The sequence below is a fragment of the Henckelia pumila genome, chromosome 4, assembly GCF_033568475.1.
Source record: "Henckelia pumila isolate YLH828 chromosome 4, ASM3356847v2, whole genome shotgun sequence".
Lineage (NCBI taxonomy): Eukaryota > Viridiplantae > Streptophyta > Magnoliopsida > Lamiales > Gesneriaceae > Henckelia > Henckelia pumila.
The window spans coordinates 73,339,609-73,352,674 of NC_133123.1; the positions used below are offsets into that span (position 1 = coordinate 73,339,609).

The 13,066-nt window shown below is 35.3% G+C and overlaps 1 non-coding gene across 1 annotated transcript; it reads right to left on the minus strand.

The window, feature by feature from the left end:
* Positions 1 to 11,810: 11,810 nt before the first annotated feature.
* Positions 11,811 to 11,921, minus strand: LOC140870025 (small nucleolar RNA R71). The gene has a single exon (XR_012147010.1). It is a non-coding gene; the product is annotated as a small nucleolar RNA R71 (small nucleolar RNA).
* Positions 11,922 to 13,066: the final 1,145 nt, after the last annotated feature.

Sequence of the window (13,066 nt, forward strand, 5' to 3'; positions counted from 1 at the left end):
CCTTTAAACAAGATGGAGAGAAGCGAAGAAAAAATTAAATACCAAATATTTCATGAAAAATTTGAGATCAACATTACATATATTATGTTTCTCAGTTTTATAAAATTAATTCAAATAAATAAAAAATATATTACTATTTTGAGATTATAAATAATTATGTAAATTTTTTTGATGAAATAATAACAAAATTACAACACATATATAATAAACCTAAAAAAAAAAAAGCTTGGCCCCCCACTCAATAACGTGTCTCCGCCCCTGATCATATCGATCAAGAAATCAGTTCTATGCCAAACTCAACTTCGCGCACTGGAGGAAATCCTGGAATCTCATCTGGAAATACATCTGGAAATTCATTCACAATAGGAATAGCTTCTATACCAACACTTCCGACGAATGTATCAACTGCATAGATGAGGTAGCCTTCCGCGCCAGATTCCAAAGCTCGACAAGCTTTCAAAGCTGATACTAATGGCATCTGAGGTCGCGCTCCCTCACCGTAAAAGAACCAGCTATCATCGCCAATTGGATGAAATTTCACCAATCTTTGGTAACAATCCATTGAAGCTCAGTATGTAGTTAACACATCAATTCCCAAAATGCAATCAAAATCCTCCATTGCTAATATCATGAGATTCACCATCAAGACATTCCCTTCGAACTCTAAAGGGCAACCCATCACTAGACGCTTAGCTGACGCAGACTGACCCGTCGGGGTAGAAACAACAACCACTGCGTCTAGTGAAATGTATGGCAACTTATATCTCTTAACAAAACGTGCAGATATGAAAGAATGAGATGCACCAGTGTCAATGAGTGCAAAAGCAGGTATATCAAATAACAAGAACGTACCCGCTATAACTTTCTCATTCTCATCCAGTGCCTGATCATGCCTCAAGGCGAACACTTGGCTGGAAGTACGAGGTTTCAAATTAGAACCCCCTGTCGACTGTCCCTGTGGCCTCTGCTGCACTGAAGCTTGAGAACTAGAACCTGAGCCAGAACCAGCTCCCTCGGCCTGTGGACAATCCTTCTTCAGGTGGCCAATCTCTCCACATCGAAAGCACGCCCCTGAAACCTTCCGGCACCTGTTGGCAGGATGATTCGCACCACAATGCTTACAAGGACCTTGATTCTTTCTGCCGAAATGCATCACATCTCCAGATCCTGATGAAGAAGAAGTAGAACCAGACTTCTTGAACGACTGAGCATGGGGACCCAAAGAACTCGCGGGTCTAGATGAGTAGAAGGATCTGTTACGGTGGATGCTGTCCTCTGCCTGGTGACATCGACTCACTAATCCCTCGTAAGTCATGTCATCTCCCACAGCAACTCGGTCATGAATCTCCGGATTAAGGCCCTGAAGGAACATATTATACTTTGCCTCCGAGCTATTGGAAATCTGGAGATAATAAGGCAGCAACTCAAAGAAATTCAATTGGTACTCTTCGATCGACATTGATCCCTGACGCAAACCCAGCAACATGCTTGCCTTCGCCTGTCAGAGAGCAGAAGGAAAATATAGCTTATGGAAAGCCGTGCGGAACTCATCCCAGGTAGCAACTCCTCGGGCTGCAATAAAAGGCGCAAAAGTAGAATCCCACCACTTCCGAGCTTGTCCTTCGACCAGGAAATAAAGAGTTTCCATCCGCTGTTCCTCAGTGCATCGGAACTCCCGAAAACAAACTTTCATACGTCGTATCCAGTTCCCCGCATCCTCCGGTGACTCTACTCCGACCAAGGGTTTCGGACCCATCTGCATAAACCTATGCATGTTGAAATGCCTGCGATCATCATGGCGATGGTGATGATGGCCCTGACGATTTTCTCGATCGTCCTGATCACCCCAGCGTCCACCTATGCTTCCGTGACTACTCTCGTCACCATGACCCGCCATATACATAATGATCAAAGGTTAAACCCAATTCCAACAATCTAAATCCCAATATTACTATGCATGCTCTGATACCATAAATGTAGTGACCCACACCGTGATCACCTACTAATCAGAAGCTTAAGCATGCATTTAACTTAATTAAATAAATCAAAAATTAAACAGCGGAAAACTTAAACAACAATAAAATATTGTTTACAACCATATCGAATAAACCAGTGTATTAACCCAAATACATCAGAAAACAAAAGCCTAGACAATAACCCTGCGGGTCCTCCATCGCCTAAGCTCTCCTGGAACCACCCACATCGTCCAACCGCAGACCTGCCCCATGGAATAGGGTGTCCAGATACAACAAAGTACGGGACGTGAGCATGATAAGCTCAGTACGAGAGTATGAGTATACGGTGTTATGTGTGCATGTATGCAAGTGTACAGGATACCAAGACTCTCAGGTCAAGAAACTAGCTCATAGACTGGGCCCAGGGTCAGAGGCGGAGCTAGCCTTGGCCCAGTGTGGGTTTTGCCCACACTGGGCCCAAAAAATAATTATAATATATATATATATGATTTTACCCTAATTTTAAAATTTTTACCTAGTATAATTACATGCTTAATGCTTAGATGTTGGATCCAAAAAAATAATAATTTTTCTCTTTTAATATTTTTTATACCTAAATTTTAGGCTTAAATTTTTACAAATTTCTGTACGTTGTTTTCACCTTACAACTCACAAATGTTGTACACTTTGATTAAAAATAATTTCAATTCATATTCTTTACGGTTTCATCTTTCATATTGTCTATAAAATCCAAAATTTAGGTTGTTTTTTTTCCATTGTCAATCAATCATTCAATTGTTTTAAAATTTTGTGTCCTTTTTTGATCGGGAATGAATTCATGCATACCATATTTTTTGAATGTAGAGTTTATATTTTTTTATCAAAAAAAATTATTGCGGATTCTATATGTGCTATTCTTCGTCATGTTTTGGAGTTACATCGAGTAACAGGTGATACTGGTTATATGTAGATTGTGTTCGATCTTTAGAAAAATATTATTTTCGACTGTCTACTAATCAGTGCTCATTTTTGTTTTATTAATTATAGTATATTGTTGCCTACACTGAATAAAAATCTTATCTCCGCCCCTGCCCAGGGTATATAGCACGCTGCGCCGTCACATCAGGAGGTGGCTCATATACCCAGTGGATAATGGTGACCTGATACTAGTACAAGTGTCCAACCATAAACGTGACCTAACACAAGACTTATGTATCCAACCATCCACACAAACTCGTACGGTGAGCGCCCTACTACAGGATACCTCTAAGATAAAGGCTCAATATGCTCATGTATGTAACATACAGTCATGACATGTTGTATATATAAAGTCATATAAAACATGCAATCACATAATCCATGCAAACACTTAATACATGCATACTCAATCTGGATATCTCGAATAATACTTCCGTACCTCATAAACTAGGCAAGCTAGACCAGCACTATGTCCAAGCCTATAATCCGCACTACAATGCAAAGTACTCATGCATTATAATCTTATTTTAAAAGCCTTAACTACGCTATAGCATACTCCCTATTTACCATAAGGAGCCAGAGCTATACATGCGTCCGTTGTCAGCCCGCTGATGACGACTGCCCCAGAACTTGGGCACCGCTCCGCCGCAACCCCGGAGCGCCTGGCCAACCTCCGAACCAAGCCTAGGAAGGCTGGAAACACCCCAAAATAACTAGATTACACTAAAGATCGAGAGAGAAGTTGGAAATTGGTGTGAAAATTCTGAATTTCGGAGGGCCTATATATAGGCGGAGTTCGGACGGTCCGAACTGGGTTCGAACGGTCCGAACTGCCACTTGTCCGAGCCGTTTAGACACCTGGACCCTACGGAGTTCGGACGGTCCGAACTTGGGTTCGGACGACCCGAATTGGTTCGGAGGGCCCAAAGTGGTCTGTGTGCTCCGAACTGTTTTGGTCCTTCCGAAGTCATTTATGGACCCCCGGGACCTACCCCACCATTTTCGGACGTTCCGGATCTGATTTTCTACTTATTTTTACCAAATAAGGACTCCTTAAACATGTTTTGACACATTTAAAAATATATGTCATTTTCTAACATGTTTAAACTCACTTAATCTTGTAAAATGGAACCGGGCTACTACACCTATCATTTCTTATTAGGATTCAATTGGAGTTGAGACGAACACACGGGCAAAACTTTTAGCTATTCTAAGGGGCTTCAGATTTGCAGGTTATATAATCTATTTCCTCTCTGGCTTGAAGCAGATTCGATGGCTGCTCTTAATATCATTGGAGCAAAGACAACTGGCCAGTTGGGAACTTTATCCTACTCTCACTCGTATTATACAAATTCTTAACGGATCAATCGTTCACAAGTCTCATATCTTCAGGGTGGCAAATACAGCGGCAGATGAACTGGCCAATCGAATTTGGTCGGGTATCCTTCACCCAACGGACTTCAAGGGCTAGCTGAAAGGGATTTGTAGATTGGATCGTGCTGATTTACCTTATTTAAGGCTTACTTTGAAATTTTTGTAATTTTCTTTCTTGTTTTAAAGTTGTATTTTCCTTTTTACTTAATAAACATTTATAGATCCACCTAACTCCCGCTACAACAGGCGGCTTTGGGAAAAAAAAATATTTGGATAGATGCAAAGGATCATTAATTACAGTAGAAAGAGAGATAAAATACATGTTATTTTTGTGTCAGATAGAAGCGTAAGTTGAACATTGGAAAATAATTGAACAATAATCAATTTCAATTATTTAAAGAGATCAATATATTTTTGGAGATTTAATAATAATTGTGATTGAACCAAATATCACAACAGCCAGGAATTCATGTCGAATTAAAAGAAAATAAATAGTAGGAAAAAAATACCTGAATCCATTGATTGATTTAATGTCAGAGTTATGGATCTTCCATGACAACAGAGAATCGACCACCTTATTCTTGAATCATGCCTGAGATGGGAACCAGGATAGAGATCTAGAATATATGTGTCGTATGTATTCTGTAATTGTTCTCTGCGTCATGGGGACCATAACCATATATATAATCTAAGTAGTCTTCTACCCATCACAGAAGACCTAATTGGGCTGGGTTTCTTCACATAAGGTGGATCATACCAATTTATTTAATACTTTGAAAACCCATAATTAATTACATCACTTTATTGAGTTATTTATTATATGGCAGTCCATGTACAATTAATTAATTTATGTAAGCCCACAAAAATAGTTCCAACAGATATATCAGAAGAACTCTCTTTCGAACCCTCTGAATCTCCTGGATGATCTAAAATTTGAAATTTTGCCATCTCTCCATCATTCTTACATGATTTATACTCAAGCTGCTCGTACTCAAGCTATTTTGTCGTGTTAGTGCTAAAGGCAAGTAACTATATATATATATATATATATATATATATATATATATATATATATATATATATATATATATATATATATACAGTGGCGGAGGGAGGGGGTGGTAGGCCTGGTGTTAGACCCTTGAAGTTGACTCGCTTTCATGGCACGAATGCGGAGTGTCATGATGCTAAGTGTTGATGCCTAGAACTTAGTTATTTTGGTGCATAACTTAGGCATAGTCGGGTTGGCTAAGCATATAAATAAGTTGGCACATTGCGGGAATGTGTTTGGTGCATTAAAGTGTTGGCAGCATTGAGTTTGGTTGGGTGGACTAAGCTAAATTCGAGTTGGACTGATGTTGTGTAAGGCCCAAAAATATTAAATTACTAATGATGGGATTTGAGAATTAAATTCCATATTTTGGGCAAATATTGATTTGAGAATTTATGGAAATTATAGATTTAATTTCCGAGTCGAAAATATTTAATTTGAGAATTTACGGATTTTGAGATTTAATTTCGGGAATTCTTAAATTAAATAATTAAATATTCGATTTGAATATTTATGGAATTTAAGATTAAATTCCAAGGTTCAAGAATGAATATGATTTAATTCGAAGGTGAAACCCGATTAAAGACTGATTTGAAATATCGAAGTTCAAGGGATGAAGTGCAAATGGCCTGGATTAATTGATTTAATCCGAATTTATTTAATTTAAATTTGAGTATATTTAATTTGAAAATATTTAGAGTTTCGATTTAAATTATAATATTCTTAAATTATTTAAGATTGAAATTGAATTAAAACGAAGGCCGAGGGCTGAATTGCAATTAATGAGATGTGAGGGGTTAAATTGCAAATATGCAATACATATCCGATTTTAATCAGATTTATCAGCATGAATACGTGTGTATTGGAGATTTTATTCAGAATTGAGAGCAAGCACAGCCGAGACCTACTTTTCCAATTATTCTTGATTTTTCAAATCGCCGTAACTTTTGTTCCGTCGCCCGATTTCAATTCCGAAAAGTGTTCTGGAATCCTTGCGACAAAGACTTCGATTTGATGTAAGTATTTTGATGTTTTCAATAGATTTCGAAATCAGTATGTGGCAGAGATCAGAATTTTATTCTTTATGCATGTTCTTGAGCTTTTGTATCTTGTTTATTCGAACTTGAAGTGACGAACGGAGATTGTTTGGACATCTTATGACTTACCCGCATGGATTTGATTAGTTTTGATTTGTGTAAACTGAGAGTTGATAGTGTCTTGATGTGATATGTTGGTTCGAAGTATATATGAAATTAGAATTGATTTTGATATGTCGTCGGTTACCGATTTTCAATCGCTACGCCGTCGATTAATGTTTTGAGACCATTTTGTGATCCGATGATTGAGCTGAGACGTTATTGGAGATATTATTGATGTTTTAGAAATTTTATTCTTCCATTTCAGACTAGTTTAGAATGCTAACGACTCAAGAACGTTGAATTAGAACCGAAGAAGAAGAAGTGAGGTTTGACATGATATTGATTGAAGATATATTGTTGATTTTGATTCGATTCTGAAATGATTGAATATAATGAAGTTTGATATGTATGTTTTGATGCTATGTTTCAGATTTTAAGCGTTCAAAACCAAAGAAATACGAAGGTATAATGATGACATTGCGAGTCAGGGATTTGAAACTCAAGAACGACTATTCTTGAGTTGTCCAGCAAAAACCACATACTTGTTTATGTTTTGATTTGATTTTGATGTTGTCGATCCATCTCAGGTAGTGGATCTCTGAGTTTCAGTTTATATGATTATGATACGAGGATGATACGAATTGATTCTATGCCAAGGTTTGAGCGACCTTATTTTCTAGTCCAGAATGACTACGATAGATGGATATCCATGTCAAGATCGGTTACGAATCTTGATGGCATCGATGATATAAGAATCAATTTCTGAGCGAGATATGATTTGTTTACTCTATTGTTGAGTCGATTATCTTTAGAGTCGATATGAATTTATTTAACGCATTTATATGTCGATTATACTGAGAATGTTTTCTCACTGGAGTTTATCCGGCTGTTGCTTTGTTTTGTATGTGTGCATTGCAACAGATGGGGCAGGAGCTAGTCTGAGATGACGTTGATAGCTTGGGAGCCAGACTTAGCATGTGTGGACTTGGGTTTTAAGCTGAAGAATGATATTTAGATAGCATCGATCAGGACATGAAACTTGTGATTTAGAAGCTCACTTTTGAGACTTAGTGTAGCTTATCATTTCATGCTTTCATGTTATTCATTTAATGTAATAAACGCATGATTTGATGCTTGAGATTTTCTACATGTATATATGCATGTTTTAGAATTGATAAACTCTATTTTGGAGTTGATTTTTGATGATTCGTATTGAGGCCAAGCTTTGACAGCAAAAGAAGTTATGTTGTGCGCCCTGTTGAAGAAAAGTTTCTGCCACTCCGGGCGCATCCGCGCTGTCCCTGGGCGCACCCGCGCTCGTATGTGAAAAAAAAAATATTATTTCTTGCTTACTTCTTTGCTGGATTGTTATTAATATCAATGACCAATACGAATGGAGATCAGCACCCGAGGTCCCCACAATAGGTGGTATCAGAGCGTAAGTTTCTTGGACTGAGATAGAAGTTGAGCGGGGTAGATTGAGTCGCATGCATTGATAGTTGATAAGTTCATTTTGTATGCGTTAGTTTGTGTTAGTTGTATTTATATTTTGTGTGAGTTCATATTATTTTTATGTGTTTTTTATGTGTTTTAGTTCATGTGTATGTATTTCACTTCCCCGGTTAATTTTGTAGGAAATTGGATTTTTGAAGAGCGAATAACAGAACAGCCTTGACATAAAAATCATATTTAATTTTTGAGAGATCCAAATCCGATCTCCACCGGTCAGATTAAAGTTCAAGATGTTTTGAAGCTGCAGTCCAAGTTTCAGGTCAATCCGACGGCTAGATCTTAAGATATGAATTTTTCGAAATCGTCGCTCGGAGCAGGAAAAAGTTGCGCTGTTGGTGGGAGTTTAGCGCCTCAAGGGGCGCTAACGCGCTAAGAAGGTGAGGAATAACGCATGAGGGAGCGCTAACGTGCTAAGAAGGTGAGCAATCGCGCTGAGGAAGCTATTGCGCATGTTCAGCAAGAATAGAGCGCGCGCGCGCGAGGGAATTATCTCGCGCGCGCGCAAGTGGAATTTCCAGAGAATTTTGAGAAGAAGGCGCGCGCGCGAGCTTTTATCTCGCGCGCGCGCGACAGAGGAAACCTGAGTCTCTGTATTTCAATGAAGCGCGCGCGCGAGGACTCCAAGGCGCGCAAGCGCGTGTTGACGGGCCAGAAAATTCCGAAAATTATATTTCAACTAGGAAATTAATTTTTAAGGCTTTCCAAACACTATAAATAGGAGTTTTTATTATTTTACAAGGGTTCCACAATTTTTCTGAGTTGGAGACGGAGGCAGAGACGGCTACACGCTTGGGAGAAGAATTCTTTTCTCTTTTCTTTTATTTTTCTTTTATCAATTCATGATTAAAACTTGGTTTTGAATTATGAATTGTGAGTAGTTTTTCTTTTTCAATCAAGGCCACGTGATTGGGCCAGACAATTTATGTAGAAAACTCGTTTGTTTATTTGAGATTTTTAGACTTTATTTGATTTTATTAATTATCGAATTTATATTTGTCTTACAAATTTCTTGGCCAGTTATTTGTTTGCTTGTTAATCGATTCCAAGTCGACAGAGGAGGTCTCGATTTTGATCACTTCGATAATCAACATAGTGTAAAACTGACTAGAAATAGAATTCGGTTTCATTATGCGGTTTAGGTTTTTACTGAATTTTCACAGCAATTTATGCATTTAAATTTGATTAGAATTACGAAAGATTAGTTCATCAATATTTGAATAGGTTTGATTGTTCTAGAAATAGTCCTTCGAACAAATTAGGAAAATTCCCGTGAATTACGATTAAGTCTGATATCTTAGATTGACTGCTTGTTACACGAATTGTCTGGTACCTACGTGTGTCCTTGATCGAAGTTTTTCCCAAATTTTAAGTAATCCAAAGTTTTCTGCTGCGTTTTTATTTAATTTAATTTTATTTGCAATTTTATTCATTAGTTTAAAATCTGAAATCATCCTTTTTCATTAGTCTAGATTAAGTAGAAATAAATAGATTTTGGTAATCATTTTTATACAGTCCCTGTGGGTTCGACACTTGCACCTTTGTCCACTATATTATTACTTGACCTGGTACGTGATGAAACTTAAAATTTGTAATTATTTATATGTTAAAAAGTGTGTTTTAAAATTTAAGTTTAATTAAAATTATGAAGTTGTATTATTTTAGTGTTATGTGTTTATATTTAAATGTTTTACTAAAATGTTGTATTTTACGGTTTGCGCAGGTTTGGTAAAAATAAAATTACTCAAGCTACAGAGGTCATAATGGAGTAATCTCAAAACCTGTAGAATCACAAAAGAGGCATCTTCAACTTTGTAGAAGACAAGAAATTCCAAAAACTTCATTAAGATGATCAAAATAATCAAACATCAAAATGGAGATAGATTTACTTTTACTATGACCAGCTTGGAGTAAAAATATCATAAGTATTTCATATGTTATCCAAAAGGGGTGAATGAGTTGTCCAAAAACATCTACACAAAATATCCTACGTGTTCTATGTTGAAAAGAAAGGCTGAATCGGTGGTCTAAGGCATCAAACATGCCAATTAAAGATGGGTCATGGTATTGACATTCAAGGAGACAAGCACCCAACAACTTTACTATTTCACATTTAATGAGCCTTGGACTCTTGCTCTCATTTGGCCTATAAATAGATGTGTTGTATAAGCTTTGTAGTGTGTAAGAGTGTAGAGAATTCTTCATTTGTAAAATAAATATTGTGTGTGTGAGAATAAAAGTTTGAGTGTGCAAGTTTCTCAAGTTCAAGTATGAAATTTCTTTTATCTTTATTCTTGAGTTTCATGTTCATGGAAAGCTAAATCTTTTTATGTCAAGGTGAAAAGGTTTCATTGTTGGTCAAGTAAGATTGTCTATATTTTGTATATTCTTTTCTTTTCTATTTTTATTTTTACTAATTGATCTTTATTTGTAGGTATAATTTTGGATGATTTGTTGTTATCTATTTACATCAAATGCTTGGTACCTTGAATGTGGTTACCTTGATTTGTTGTCAAATATGATACAATAAATACTACAATAATTATATACTATAAATATATGTATCTATTTATAATAAAGTCATATATATTATTTAGACGATAGCGCGACACTGTCGGTTGTTCTAAATAATATATTGTGATTTGAACTAACATTTACTTTCTCGCATCTAACTTTTACTTTATCGCAACTAACATTTACTTTTCCGCAACTAACATTTACTTTCTCGCATCTAACTTTTACTTTTCCGCAACTAACATTTACTTTATCGCATCTAACATAAAGTCATATATTTTATTTAGACGATAGCGTGGCTCTGCCGGTTGTTCTAAATAAAATATTGTGATTTGATCTAACATTTACTTTTATGTCAATTTATATTTATGCATTTATATATATATTATGGGTACCATGTATTAAATATCGGTTGATATTAATATAGTGGGAACTATATTATATGATATACTTGTTTAAATATTTCATTGTTCTTTTATGTTTATTTTTATTTTAGTTTCTTTTATTTATTTTTATTAAGCAATCTTAAATAAACCAACAATGAACCTTTGAAACCTTGACAATTTTATAATTTGTGTATTTGAAGTTTTATAATAATATTTTCATCTATAATATATTATTGCTAAAATTAAACTTACAACATCCTCTCCGTGGATCGATCTCGTACTCACGAGTATATTACTTGCAGACAACCTACACTTGGGTGAATTACAATTTAAGTTGTAGCAAGTTTTTGGCGCCGTTGCCGGGGAGGTATAAATTAAGTTTAATTTTGTTATTATGTAAATAGTATGTTGTTTTTTATTGTATGATTGTTTGGAGTCGTAAACAAAGTGGTAGACTTGTTCGAGTAACTGAAAATATTTTAAACATGGACGATAATTCTAATAATCAAGATGATAATAATAATAATAATCATCATCAAGAACATGAACAACCAAGAACACTTAGGCACCATATGAATCCAATAAGAACTAGTACACCATCTTGTTTAGTTTTTCCTCCTGATGCATCTAATTTCAATTTTAAGCCACAAGTCATTCAATTTTTACCAAATTTTCATGGCTTAGATTCTGAAAATCCATATTTGCATTTAAGAGAATTTGAGGAGGTTTGCAACACTTATAATGATCAAAATTGTAGCATGGATACTGTTCGATTAAAGCTTTTCCCTTTTTTCTTAAAAGATAAAGCTAAAACATGGTTGCAAAATTTGAGATCAAGTTCAATAAGATCATGGGAAGAAATGCAACAACAATTTCTAAAAAAGTTTTTTCCTTCCCATAGAACAAACTCTTTTAAAAGACAAATTACAACTTTTTCTCAAAAACAAGGGGAAACATTTTATCAATGTTGGGATAGATATAAAGAGTTACTTAATACATGCCCACATCATGGTTTTGAAATATGGAGAATAGTTTCTCACTTTTATGAAGGTTTAATACCTAAAGATAGGCAAATGATAGAATTCATGTGTAATGGAACTTTTGAAGATAAAAACCGAAATGAAGCTATGGAATATTTGGAGTCATTAGCAGAAAATGCTCAAAATTGGGATAATATAGGCTCAATTGAACCACCAAGTAAAACCAATAATTCAACAAATGGGGGTGGTATTTATCATCTTAAAGATGATGTAGATGTTCAAGCTAAACTTGCATCTTTAGCAAGAAAAATCGATTCATTGGAAATGAAAAAGAGTGATCAATTAAAAAGTGTTCAAGAAATTGTTTGTCATATATGTGACACACATGATCATCTTACAAAAAATTGTCCTACTTTGCCTTCATTTAAAGAATGTCTCCATGAACAAGCCAATTATGTTAACAATTTTAAAAAACCAACATTAGATCCTTTTTCACAAACATACAATCCTGGTTGGAGAAATCATCCCAATTTTAGTTGGAGGAACGATAATAATGTACAACCTTCACAACAACCTTTTCAAAATAACCAAAATCATCAAGGTTATGCTCCTTATATCCCACCTCCAAAAAAAAATTTTGAAGATGAAATTCATGCATACATTCAAAAGCAAGAGTCTATCAATATTCAAAACATTCAATCTATGAATGATTTGAAAGAAACTCTTGCAAAATTTGCATCTGCACTTAATATTCATGAAAAAGGAAAATTTCCATCTCAACCACAACCTAATCCTAAAAATCAAAATCAAGAAAAATTTGATCAAGTAAAATCTGTTATTACTCTTAGAAGTGGTAAAATAGTTAATGATCCATATAGTGATGAAAACAAAGATCAATTAAACTCAAAGAGTAAGGATTCAAATCCTGATACTTTTGAGAAAGATGATGCTTTGAGTCCTAAAAATAAGAAAATTGATGATAAAATAAATAAACATGTTCCTTTTCCTCATGCATTAGTAAATAATAAAAAACAAAAAAATGATTCTGATATTTATGAAGTTTTTAAACAAGTAAAAATAAATATTCCATTATTAGATGCTATTAAACAAGTGCCTTCTTATGCAAAGTTTTTAAAAGATTTATGTACTGTGAAAAGACAATTGCATGTAAAGAAGAAAG